This window comes from Dendrobates tinctorius, unplaced genomic scaffold, assembly GCF_039654945.1.
Source record: "Dendrobates tinctorius isolate UK_male_01 unplaced genomic scaffold, ASM3965494v1 ptg000069l, whole genome shotgun sequence".
NCBI classification, from domain to species: domain Eukaryota; kingdom Metazoa; phylum Chordata; class Amphibia; order Anura; family Dendrobatidae; genus Dendrobates; species Dendrobates tinctorius.
The window spans coordinates 19008164-19021874 of record NW_027361737.1 but is presented as its reverse complement, the minus strand read 5'-3'; the positions used below and the strand labels follow the sequence as shown (position 1 = coordinate 19021874).

Sequence of the window (13711 nt, the reverse complement as noted above, 5' to 3'; positions counted from 1 at the left end):
TCTTCCTCTTCTGAGTAGCAGGCAGCTGTGAGATGCTTGGAAGACACACACCTAGTATGATCTAGTCTAGAGGAGGAGCTTTACTACTAAAAATTTGCAACACATTTTCACTTTCAGTTTCATACATTGTAAGTAGGGGGGTTGGGGCAGCATGAGGTTAACCAAGTATAAGATTAGATAAGGGCAGTGGAGAACAGTGACACACAAGAAGTAAGAAATGTCTCTATCTCCAGCAGAACTGCTTATCACTGTTGTTCATAGTTTAATAGAACATATATATTTGAGTAACATTTATAAAATTCATATGAAAGTTCAATTATGAAATATTAATAAAAATTTTTCAAAGCTGGAGTCGGTACATTTCTACCGACTCCGACTCCAACCAAAACTAACTCCGACTCCACGACTCCGACTCCACAGCCCTGCTTTATATGACGTACTGTAATTTTGTTCTACATAGATCCTAGTCCACTGGATTTATTATTGTTGTGAATATAGTGGTTAGGGTCCTGTCTGTTACCTCCATAGTGTTTTCGGTTGCTTGTATATCTGCTCACTTGATTCTAATTTTTTGGCTGCATGGAGCACACTCTGCTTTGATCTGAATAATTTTGTGAGTATGATTCATTTTAATTGTGTTTAATAAAATTTCAATAATTTTATCTTCCCAATAATTGTTGTATGTTCTTTTTGTATATTGTATAAAGCATATGAGATAAATTTATCCCAAGGCCCGAATTTTGTGAGTGACATCTGGCACCTAGTTTATATGGTGAATGATTGTTGGCAGGTGCATTTAGCCCACAGTGCATAGTGGTGACACAGGTGGTTAATCCCCTCTGTGGTTGCTGTCTGTGTGCTGGTACTCCGCCTTTGTCCTCTAGGGGGCATGTGGCATAGTACTTGTGGCTTATGCACAGCCATTGGTTTGAATGTTTTGGGTGTCCAGTTTATCACTTAATACTATTACTACAAGTGCTCCATTCCATTTAAGTATTGAGACTTATCTCTTTTGTGAATAAATGCTGTTTTTTCTTATGAAATACTGTGTGGGCATAGTTGTCAGCACTTGTAATGGTGGAGCAGGGAGTGGAAGTGCCTAGTGAGCATGTGCGTTGACATCATCGCTGACATCATTGTCGAGTGGCCAATCGGGAGTATCTGATTATTGACATGTTCAGTTGTGCTCTGAAAACACTGTTATGGTGGAACTACAACATGTTGGATGGGTCTGAGTGTTCCAGGTGATTTATAATGTTTATGCATTTTAAATATCACATAGGTGTTTCACATCTTTTAATCATTGTTAATCTAGCTGTATCAATGATTGTAGGTACGGATGGATATCATTTTTTGCACTCTAACATGCACCTTATATATGTAAACATTATGATGGTTCTTATATTTACTGCAATGCAATTTTTTATACACTTTGATTATGATTTATATTTAATGTATGCTAATTTTTATATATTGGCAAATTGAAGAGATATGTATAAAAAGTGCACTATTCTATGGTAACACTGTGCTTGACAAAGACCGTGCTGTGAGGTCGAAACGTTGCACCACTTGGCGCTGGATTAAAGTCCACAATTTTTCTTTGAACTGGAGTGCTGCCTGATTTTTTTCCATTTTTTTTCTGTATGTGTGTATATATATATATATTTATATATATATATATACACTCACTGGCCACTTTATTAGGTACACCTGTCCAACTGTGTGTTAAGACTTAATTTCTAATCAGCCAATCACATGGCGGCAACTCAGTGCATTTAGGCATGTAGACATGGTCAAGACAATCTCCTGCAGTTCAAACCGAGCATCAGTATGGGGAAGAAAGGTGATTTGAGTGCCTTTGAACGTGGCATGATTGTTGGTGCCAGAAGGGCTGGTCTGAGTATTTCAGAAACTGCTGATCTACTGGGATTTTCACGCACAACCATCTCTAGGGTTTACAGAGAATGGTCCGAAAAAGAAAAAAAATCCAGTGAGCGGCAGTTCTGTGGCCAGAAATGCCTTGTTGATGCCAGAGGTCAGAGGAGAATGGGCAGACTGGTTCGAGCTGATAGAAAGGCAACAGTGACTCAAATTGCCACCCGTTACAACCAAGGTAGGCAGAAGAGCATCTCTGAACGCACAGTGCGTCGGACTTTGAGGCAGATGGGCTACAGCAGCAGAAGACCACACTGGGTACCACTCCTCTCAGCTAAGAACAGGAAACTGAGGCTACAATTTGCACAAGCTCATCGAAATTGGACAGTAGAAGATTGGAAAAACGTTGCCTGGTCTGATGAGTCTCGATTTCTGCTGCGACATTCGGATGGTAGGGTCAGAATTTGGCGTAAACAACATGAAAGCATGGATCCATCCTGCCTTGTATCAACGGTTCAGGCTGGTGGTGGTGGTGTCATGGTGTGGGGAATTTTTTCTTGGCACTCTTTGGGCCCCTTGGTACCAATTGAGCATCGTTGCAACGCCACAGCCTACCTGAGTATTGTTGCTGACCATGTCCATCCCTTTATGACCACAATGTACCCAACATCTGATGGCTACTTTCAGCAGGATAATGCGCCATGTCATAAAGCTCGAATCATCTCAGATTGGTTTATTGAACATGACAATGAGTTCACTGTACTCAAATGGCCTCCTCAGTCACCAGATCTCAATCCAATAGAGCATCTTTGGGATGTGGTGGAACGGGAGATTCGCATCAGGGATGTGCAGCCGACAAATCTGTGCCAACTGTGTGATGCTATCATGTCAATATGGTCCAAAATCTCTGAGGAAAGCTTCCAGCACCTTGTTGAATCTCTGCCACGAAGAATTGAGGCAGTTCTGAAGGCAAAAGGGGGTCCAACCCCTTACTAGCATGGTGTACCTAATAAAGTGGCCAGTGAGTGTATATATATATATATATACTGCACAAAAAAATAAAGGGAACACTTAAACAACAGAATATAACTCCAAGTATATCAAACTTCTGCGAAATCAAACTATCCACTCAGGAAGCAACACTGATTGACAATCAATTTCACATGGTGTTGTGCAAATGGAATAGACAACAGATGGAAATTATTGGCAATTATCAAGACACCCTCAATAAAGGAGTGGTTCTGCAGATGGGGACCACATCTCAGTACCAATGCTTTCTGGCTGATGTATTGGTCAGTTTTGAATATTGGTTGTGCTTTCACACTTGTGGTAGCATGAGAAGGACTCTACAACCCACACAAGTGGCTCACGTAGTGCAGCTCATCCAGGATGGCACATCAATGCAAGCTGTGGCAAGGTTTGCTGTGTCTGTCAGCGTAGTGTCCAGAGGCTAGAGGCGCTACCAGGAGACAAGCCAGTACACCAGGAGACATGGAGAGGGCCGTAGGAGGGCAACAACCCAGCAGCAGGACCGCTACCTCAGCCTTTGTGCAAGGAGGAACAGGAGCACTGCCAGTGCCCTGCAAAATGACCTCCAGCAGGCCACAAATGTGCATGTCTGCACAAATGGTTAGAATCTTACTCCATGAGGATGGTCTGAGTGCCCGACATCCACAGATGGGGGTTGTGCTCACAGCCCAACACTGTGCAGGACACTTGGCATTTGCCACAGAACACCAGGATTGGCAAATTTGCCACTGGCGCCCTGTGCTTTTTACAGATGAAAGCAGGTTCACACTGAGAACATGTGACAGTCTGGAGATGCCGTGGAGAGCGATCTGCTGCCTGCAACATCCTTTAGCATGACTGGTTTGGCAGTGGGTCAGTAATGGTGTGGGTGCATGTCTTTGGAGTGCTGCACAGCCCTCCATGAGCTCGCCAGAGGTAGCCTGACTGCCATTAGGTACCGAGATGAGATCCTCAGACCCCTTGTGAGACCATATGCTGGTGCAGTTGGCCCTGGGTTCCTCCTAATGCAGGACAATGCCAGACCTCATGTGGCTGGAGTGTGTCAGCAGTTCCTGCAAGATGAAGGCATTGAAGCTATGGACTGGCCCACCCGTTCACCAGACCTGAATCCGATTAAGCACATCCGGGACATCATGTCTCGCTCTATCCACCAACGTCACGTTGCACCACAGACTGTCCAGGAGTTGGCGGATGCTTTAGTCCAAGTCTGGGAGGAGATCCCTTATGAGACCATCCGCTGCCTCATCAGGAGCATGCCCAGGCATTGTAGGGAGGTCATACAAGCACGCGGAGGCCACACACACTACTGAGCATCATTTCCTTGTCTTGAGGCATTTTCACTGAAGTTGGATCAGCCTGTAATTTGATTTTCCACTTTGATTTTGAGTATCCTTCCAAATCCAGACCTCCATGAGATATTAAATTTGATTTACATTGATCATTTTTATATTTTCTTGTTCTCAACGCATGCCACTATGTAATGAATAAAGACTTGCAGCTGCGATATTTCATTCAGTGATATCTACGATGTGGTATCTTAGTGTTCCCTTTATTTTTTTGAGCAGTGTATATATTATATACTGTATATACACACACATACATACATACATACATACATACATAAGCACTCGCATTGACGTCAGAAAGGTGAAGTGAGTTCCCTGGCTGTGAACTCCCAGGACCTGTCTGACAGCACTGCAAGCAGAACTTTCTCACGCTTGCGATGCCCTTAGAGAGAGAATAGGTGTTCACAGGAAGACACTGAGCACATGGTGCTCAGTGTCTGTGGGATGACAGGCTGTATGGTTGCATGATGCGACCAGCCTGCCATCTAGATGTAGCAGGGCTAGACCTGTCGTGGAACAAATGGATTATCAGCATCTCTACGGAATGGTGAGGAATATTGTTTTGTGTTTTTTTACGCTTTTGCAGATGACGAGGGCAGCGGGGGAATTGGTGAGGTTGTAAGTATGGTTTAATTAAGATTATTAAAGGAGTCTGTGTCATTCTTTTGTCTGGGTAGCTATTTTGGGAGGGCTAAATTAACCCTTCACGGTTGAGCCAGTGATGTCCAAATTATTCCAGTGTTGCTAGCAACTCAAATGACCACACGGAGACTGGGGTCTCTGTACGGGAGGATCGAGGCAGATTACTAAGCCCCTTTATTTTAGTCACATCTTTTATAATCTTTTGCTTAATTATGCAAGGTTCTCAAGTACCAATAGCATCATTTCACTTTATAAGCCAATAATATTGCCAGAAAACCGGAAACTACATATATGTCCGTACCCAAATAGAAAGTAGTATAATGGCATATTCTTCAGAGTTTTACAACCCCCGCCTCCCTTATCTTATACAGATGGTAACAGTCTGGTTTCATGACATCCCATGCCAATTATAAAAATTTATCTTACAACAAAAACGGAGAAACGAAACCTCCAGAGAATGGATAAAACGAAACTTCAACTCTGAATTTAGTATTGACCCTTCACATTCCCCCCTAGATAAATTTTTCTTAACACATATGCAGCATCAGAGGTGCTATCCCAAGCTAACAGCTTGAGGGGTACTGGTCTTCACATGACTGATGCCGTGTTACCAGTCATGGCTGTCGCGGCGCACCCATCCCCCCTGTATACTGCAGTTCACGAATAACAATTTTTGAAGACGGTGGTAGGGAACTTTTGTAGGTAGGCATGTGCTTGGCTTCAACATCTTCATCAAGTAGCCTTTTGAGATCGGTGCAGAGAAGAGCAGGGGCAACGACACCTTTGGTATCATCATTAGCTGGCTTAGTGCAGAATTTCCTAATACATACAGAAATACACCAAAGAACAAGGTTTAGTATTACATATACAACAAGGATACAGGCAGCAGTGTGTAACAAGCTTTGTAAGATCCCAGCTATCCAGCCCCCAATTCCCTTAAATCAATTGTCTGGATTGAGAAAGGAGAAGGTGTCTGACCACCAACTGTCCTTAGTACGATCACTGTCTTTATCGTATTGATCTCTGAGTCATTGAATATCTTCTAACTTTAACTTTTAACTTCTACCAATAATAATATGGAAAATGCGAAAAACCAAAACATTATGTCCCCTTCATTTGCTATTGGCTTGTTGGGTGATGGGGAGGACTTCATAGGGACCGTCATACAAGGGTTCTAGTCCGTGCTTCCTGACATGCCTCTTCACGACTACCAAATCACCAGGCTTCAGGTTATGACAAGTGCCGGTTTCTGCTGAATCTGGAAAGGAAAAGAAAACTAGAACATAGGTGTTAGCAAGATTTTTACTAAGCAGAATAACATATTGAACAACACGGTCAGTCTCTTCTGATAACTGCTGGGGCTGGAAATTTACAACTGGGGGCCTAGTACCAAACAATATCTCATATGGGGACAGGCCATATTTTGCAATAGGGGTAGTATGAATATGGTATAGTACAATGGGTAGGAGCTCTGGCCATGGAGCCGTAGTCTCCTGCATCATTTTGGTCAATTGTCCCCTCAGTGTGCCGTTCAGCCTCTCAACTTCACCACTGGATTGTGGGTGGTACGGAGTATGGAGGGCTGCAGTGGATCCAAGCATTGTCAGAACTTCTTGGTACACATGAGAAGAAAAGGCCGGGCCTTGATCACTTTCAACGACTTCTGGAACCCCATATCTGCATATAACTTCCATCACCAGTTTCTTCGATGTGGTCTTTACAGTCATGTTGGTAACAGGGAATGCTTCCGGCCAAATGGAGAACCGGGGCCCAGTAGAATTTTTGCACCAGTGCGAGGGCCTGATTTTTTCCTCGATGTGTAGGCCCATGTGGCAATAGCAGGGTACATCCGCTTAGGGAGACACACGAGTTGGTCCTTTTTCCAGAGACCATTATCCATTTGTGCCCCATCAGTCTTCCATTGCTTCACCTCTTCCTTTGGAGACATTCTCTGCATTGTCATTAAGCGGTCTCGCGGGGTCCGACAGAAAACTTCAGTCTGTTGTAGATCCTCATGTTCTTGTAGGGTCAATGCTGCTTGTAACTGTACGCTGAGAGCGTGTGGTCACCATAGTTGGTATGGTTGGTTCAGCGGGTAAGAGAGCGGCGGCTTTTGCTTGCATATCCGCAAATGTGTTGCCAACAGTCTGTGGACTGGTCCGAGGACCGTGCGCCTTAACTTTGATAATGGCCACCTGAGTAGGTAATTTGATTGAGTCCATGAGGGTTTTAACAGCTTCAGCATTTTTCACTGGGGTTCCGGCAGTAGTAATAAACCCTCAATTGGCCCATAGAGCCCCAAAATCATGAGCAATACCAAATGCATACCGTGAGTCCGTGTATATATTAGTCCGTCTGTTCTTGGCCAAAGTACATGCAGTAGACAGAGCCTGGAGTTCTGCTTCTTGTGCTGACTGTGAAGGCGGGAGTGCAGCTGCGTGCACTACAGTGTCCTCTGTGGTAACAGCATATCCCGTGTGGAATCTACCAAACTCGTCAGCATATCTTGAACCATCCGTGTATAACACCAGATCAGGATTTGGGAGTGGATTCTCACTGACATTTGGTGGAGTAGCTGATTCTTCAGTCAGAAGTTGGGAACAATCATGTTGGAGGTAATCCTCATCACTGCCATCTTTCCTTATAGTTCATTATACTGTCTTTCAAGGCGTTGTAAAGGGGTTGCATTATGCGGGATGCATCCGGTATCCACTGACAACAATAAGTGCATAAGAAAACGCTGGAGTTCAGCTTCATCTTTTGGGAAAGGAAGGGAGCTGACAGCTATTTTTCTTTCTTCTGCGAGGTGTCTGGCACCCTGAAGGAGACAGTGACCCAAGAATATCACTTGACCAAGGCAGAACTGAAGTCTCGAGCCCGAAGCCCGACAGTTCAGTGCTGCCAGATGCTTTAAGGAGGCTAACAATGGCAGAAATGGCAAAAGACACCTGCTGATATTTTGTTGCAACCTGGTTTGGACTGTTTTGGGCCCCTTGTGACATAACTGTCCATGTTAACTGTCGTCCCTGCTAAGTGAATGCAAATAGAAACTGGCAGTCATTGTGTAACGGAATGCTAAAGAAGGCATTGGTAAGATCAATAACTGTAAACCAAGCAGCATCCTGGGGTATTTGGGACAAAAGAGTATGTGGATTAGGCACCAGGTTTGAGAAACACTTTTACTGGTTCTACAGGCATTTTCCCTATATCATTTGGCCCTTTTGACCAGATTTTAGATAGTATCTCTGAGAGGTATGGGGTGAGTCATTGATCCTCAGGCAGTATTGGGGGTGGATCTGAGCCTATCAGGGCCATCATAACTGTAGGAAGGGCATGCAAAATACAGATTACCTCACTGTCTTCATCTACATAGGGATTATATAACAAAAAAAAAACATCTGCACCATCATCTTGGAATTGTATTCCGGAGCGGAACTGTGATAATGAATCTGCCCCTAGTAAATTTACAGGGCATATGAGAGATTACAAACTGAGCAGTAACGAGAATTAGCAGGGAGGGGCTGAGGAGCAAGATTCTCACTAGCTGAAGTCTGAGGGGAGGGGCAGTTTGCTGTGTGGGCTGAAGGGCACACTGTGTGATCGCAGCTGCGGTGGGGGCTAGAGGCTGCTGTTTGCTCTTTTTCTTTTTTTTCTCCTGAACAGAGCAGGTTAAAGTGTTCTGAAAACTTATTTTTTTTTTTTCTGGAGCTGGTAAATGGAAGGGGTGGCTACTCATAACCACTAGCAATAACGGGGACTAAGGCTGCCGGCAGATGATAATAGGTGCCGTCAGCAGAGGTGGGGGCTGCAACTCTCGGTCTCTTTGTACAATTGTCATCTAGCAGGGAGACCTCTTCTTTCAAATCATCACTTTTAACTATTTCCCTGACACATTAATATCAATCTTAGTTCCTTCGTAACCAATCACATTCTCACAGCACAGTCACTTTCTTGAACCACAATACATTCCGTCTTTGCCATAATAAGACAATTTTTCCTTCTTCAACATAACAGTAACAGAAACAATCAGAATTCACTTGCTGTTCAGTTTCCACATAACCTTCATTATACAATTCATGTGCCAAGCCACGGAATTCCTCAGCGCCTTTAAGTAATCCGTCATCAGTCAACCTTTTAACTCCTTCATCCCATAGCGTAGGCTGTAACCTCCCACCCTTAGGAAATCCCAGAATCGAAAATATTTTTCCTGCATTCCTGACAGATTTCTTTCCTCGTCTTTGAATCATAAGACTAACAGTATCTGATCCTTCACACAATTCCAAACTTTTCTTTTTCTTCCACAGAAACATAATTCTCTCCTTTAGAGCTAAATATCCTTACTTGAGTTGTGCACAATACTGGGGCAGCCGTCTCCGTTTGTTCCACAGGGTCAACCCCTCTGGGAAGCCCAAAATTCGCGGTACTCAGTGAAAGGAGGCGGGCGTCTCAGACTATCCCTCCGGACACCTCTGGTTATATATATCTTTCTATATATACCTGAGTTACGTATCCTACCCATCTTCGATCACTCACCACGCCTGATAACTAACAATGACCAGGAATTCAGGATATTTTGACTATAAAGAGAGTCACAATCACTGGTCAATCCGGGGTGTCCGTCCCTTATGAGGTACGGTTCGAGCACTGGGCCCCCAACGGAACTACACCCATGAATCACCCCACCAGGGGGACAAACCTCAGATCCTCTTTGCAGCAACAAGCACAGGAAAACCACACCAACGGTCAGTCTGAACAGTATAACTGCCAACTTACCGTGGTCGTGGGGGGTGATCAGTCCCAATTTTCCAACACCTGTGTCCGCTCCGAGGGTCCTTTGTCTTGTCCTCCGGGGGCAGAGGCGTCCCTATTCAGGGGCCCCACGTTGCGTGCCACTGTCTGGGTAGCTATTTTGGGAGGGCTAAATTAACCCTTCATGGTTGAGCCAGTGATGTCCAAATTATTCCAGTGTTGCTAGCAACTCAAATGACCACACGGAGACTGGGGTCTCTGTACGGGAGGATCGAGGCAGATCACTAAGCCCCTTTATTTTAGTCACATCTTTTATAATCTTTTGCTTAATTATGCAAGGTTCTCAAGTACCAATAGCATCATTTCACTTTATAAGCCAATAATATTGCCAGAAAACCGGAAACTACATATATGTCCGTATCCAAATAGAAAGTAGTATAATGGCATATTCTTCAGAGTTTTACAACCCCCGCCTCCCTTATCTTATACAGATGGTAACAGTCTGGTTTCATGACATCCCATGCCAATTATAAAAATTTATCTTACAACAACAAAAATGGAGAAACGAAACCTCCAGAGAATGGATAAAACGAAACTTCAACTCTGATTTTAGTATTAACCCTTCACACTTTCAATTAAAGGACTTTTTTCTGGGCGTCTGTGGTTTATTACAATGTGACTATGGGCTTAGTAATGGGGGCGTCTTATTGACGCCTATCCATTACTCTCCTTGGGGATTGATGTCACCTGACAATGCAAAGTGTAAAATGAGGATGAATGAACTCATGGAGATCAACATCCAACACTGCGGAGACACCTTCACGTGTTTCTCAACGCAGTGATTCTAGAACACTGCCCCCATCCCTTATGGGAAATATGCAAAACAGAAGCCGCGGAGACACCATCACGTTTCTCAACGCAAGCAATGACCAGCCAGGTCTTTCCCCGGGAAGGAACAACCACGGGAAGGACAGTCTCCAATAAAGGAAACCACCTATGCCAAAACATGGTATCCATCCACAGACAGCTGTTTCGGGGTATTGCCCCTCATCAGTGTGGAGTAGGAAACTGGCTGGTAGGAGCAATGCCTAGTAAAAGACTGTGTAAAATGAGGATGAATGAACTCATGGAGATCAACATCCAACACTGCAGAGACACCATCACGTGTTTCTCAACGCAGTGATTCTAGAACACTGCCCCCAGCCCTTATGGGAAATATGCAAAACATGCAAAACAGAAGCCGCGGAGACACCATCACATGTTTCTCAACGCAAGCAATGACCAGCCAGGTCTTTCACCGGGAAGGAACAACCACGGGAAGGACAGTCTCCAATAAAGGAAACCACCTATGCCAAAACATGGTATCCATACACAGACAGCTGTTTCGGGGTATTGCCCCTGGTCATTGCTTGCGTTGAGAAACATGTGATGGTGTCTCCGCGGCTTCTGTTTTGCATGTCTGACAATGCAAACGTGACATCAACACCCCCAACTATCACCAGACTTGCCACCGCTACAAGGCAAGTGGGAACAGCGAGGCTAAATGCCAGAATTGGTGCATCTTAGAGATGCGCCTTTTCTGGGGCAGTTGAGAGCTGATGTTTTTAGCCTGGGGGGCATTATCTATGGTCCCTTCCTAGGCTATTAATATCAGCCTGCAGCTGTCTGTATACCCTTGGCTGGGTATTATAGGGGAACCCTACATCATTTTTAGGGGGCTCCCATTTTAATAGCCAGTAAAGGCTAAGTATACAGTTATGAGCGGATATTAATAGCCTGGGAAGCTCCATGGGTATTACCCCCTTCCCAGGCTACAAACATCGGCCGCCAGCTGTTGGCTTTCCCTCAGCTGGTTAGGAAAATTATGTGGGAGCCCATGGCATTTTTTTCAGAAAAATAATCTTATATTAAATACAAGTACTGTAAGCTGCACACTAGGGTGACCGGATCTCATATGGGGGGGAAAAAATGTCAGAATCTTGTTCGTCTGGACCCCACAAAACGATTCCCCTTTCCAGATATTGAGAGAGCCAAAATTTGAGCTCGATCAAACGACGTTAACCCGTGCCGCTCGTCGCTCAAAGTTTGAAAAAATCCAAATTGAGGTATTTTAAGATTTAGGTATTTTGCATAGTCTGTTAGACTATAAAGAATGTGACAACAACATTGCAGAAATAGCCCTGACCAAATTTTCGAACCATTTGTGGTATTTGAATGCAGAGTTGGTGGGATTATCGTTTTTTGATCCCACCATTACAATGAAAAGTTGTTAATGGCTAATAAATTGCTCAGTAGCACAGATGAACCATCAGAGCACGCTAACCTACATGAGTTGATAATTTTACATAGTTATCTAATCTATTCTAGAGCTTTTGTTAAAGTAGTTTTTGAAACGTCAGAATATAATGCTCGGCATTTGCTTACAACTTGCAGGACATATTGCTTTTGTTCTTCATCTTTTGTCAGAAGGTCGTTAAAGTCGGTTACTTCCTACCTCTTTTAATTTTTCTTTCCTAACTTTTGGATTTACAACCCTAGCGTGCTCTGATGGTTCATCTGTGCTACTGAGCAATTTATTAGCCATTAACAACTTTTCATTGTCTGTAATGGTGGGATCAAAAAACGATAATCCCACCAACTCTGCATTCAAATACCACAAATGGTTCGAAAATTTGGTCAGGGCTATTTCTGCAATGTTGTTGTCACATTCTTTATAGTCTAACAGACTATGCAAAATACCTAAATCTTAAAATACCTCAATTTGGATTTTTTCAAACTTTGAGCGACGAGCAGCACGGGTTAACGTCGTTTGATCGAGCTCAAATTTTGGCTATCTCAATATCTGGAAAGGGGAATCGTTTTGTGGGGTCCAGACGGACAAAATTCCGACATCGATTTTTTGCGGTCACCCTACTGCACACACACTGTACTAATTGTATATATCACAGGCATCGATATATCTACCTATTCTATTTGTATTTACAGTATGTAATCCATCACTTCTATCCTGTCGGCTCCTACGGTGATTTTACAGAACACGGCAAATGATTTGCCGGCTTTTTTTCTACCTATGTTATATATATATATATATATATATACAGTGGGGAAAAAAAGTATTTAGTCAGTCAGCAATAGTGCAAGTTCCACCACTTAAAAAGATGAGAGGCGTCTGTAATTTACATCATAGGTAGACCTCAACTATGGGAGACAAACTGAGAAAAAAAAATCCAGAAAATCACATTGTCTGTTTTTTATTTCATTTTATTTGCATATTATGGTGGAAAATAAGTATTTGGTCAGAAACAAAATTTCATCTCAATACTTTGTGATATATCCTTTGTTGGCAATGACAGAGGTCAAACGTTTTCTGTAAGTCTTCACAAGGTTGCCACACACTGTTGTTGGTATGTTGGCCCATTCCTCCATGCAGATCTCCTCTAGAGCAGTGATGTTTTTGGCTTTTCGCTTGGCAACACGGACTTTCAACTCCCTCCAAAGGTTTTCTATAGGGTTGAGATCTGGAGACTGGCTAGGCCACTCCAGGACCTTGAAATGCTTCTTACGAAGCCACTCCTTCGTTGCCCTGGCGGTGTGCTTTGGATCATTGTCATGTTGAAAGACCCAGCCACGTTTCATCTTCAATGCCCTTGCTGATGGAAGGAGGTTTGCACTCAAAATCTCACGATACATGGCCCCATTCATTCTTTCATGTACCCGGATCAGTCGTCCTGGCCCCTTTGCAGAGAAACAGCCCCAAAGCATGATGTTTCCACCACCATGCTTTACAGTAGGTATGGTGTTTGATGGATGCAACTCAGTATTCTTTTTCCTCCAAACACGACAAGTTGTGTTTCTACCAAACAGTTCCAGTTTGGTTTCATCAGACCATAGGACATTCTCCCAAAACTCCTCTGGATCATCCAAATGCTCTCTAGCAAACTTCAGACGGGCCCGGACATGTACAGGCTTAAGCAGTGGGACACGTCTGGCACTGCAGGATCTGAGTCCATGGTGGCGTAGTGTGTTACTTATGGTAGGCCTTGTTACATTGGTCCCAGCTCACTGCAGTT

The 13711-nt window shown here is 43.7% G+C and overlaps 1 long non-coding RNA gene across 1 annotated transcript in view; it reads right to left on the bottom strand.

Annotated features, from left to right (window-relative positions):
- Positions 1-5027: 5027 nt before the first annotated feature.
- The window catches only part of LOC141095236 (uncharacterized), a 32915-nt gene continuing 24231 nt past the window's right edge, over positions 5028-13711 (bottom strand). Inside the window, exon 2 of the long non-coding RNA XR_012233345.1 lies at positions 5028-6150. This is a non-coding gene — a long non-coding RNA (uncharacterized lncRNA). The remainder of the gene's footprint in view (positions 6151-13711) is intronic.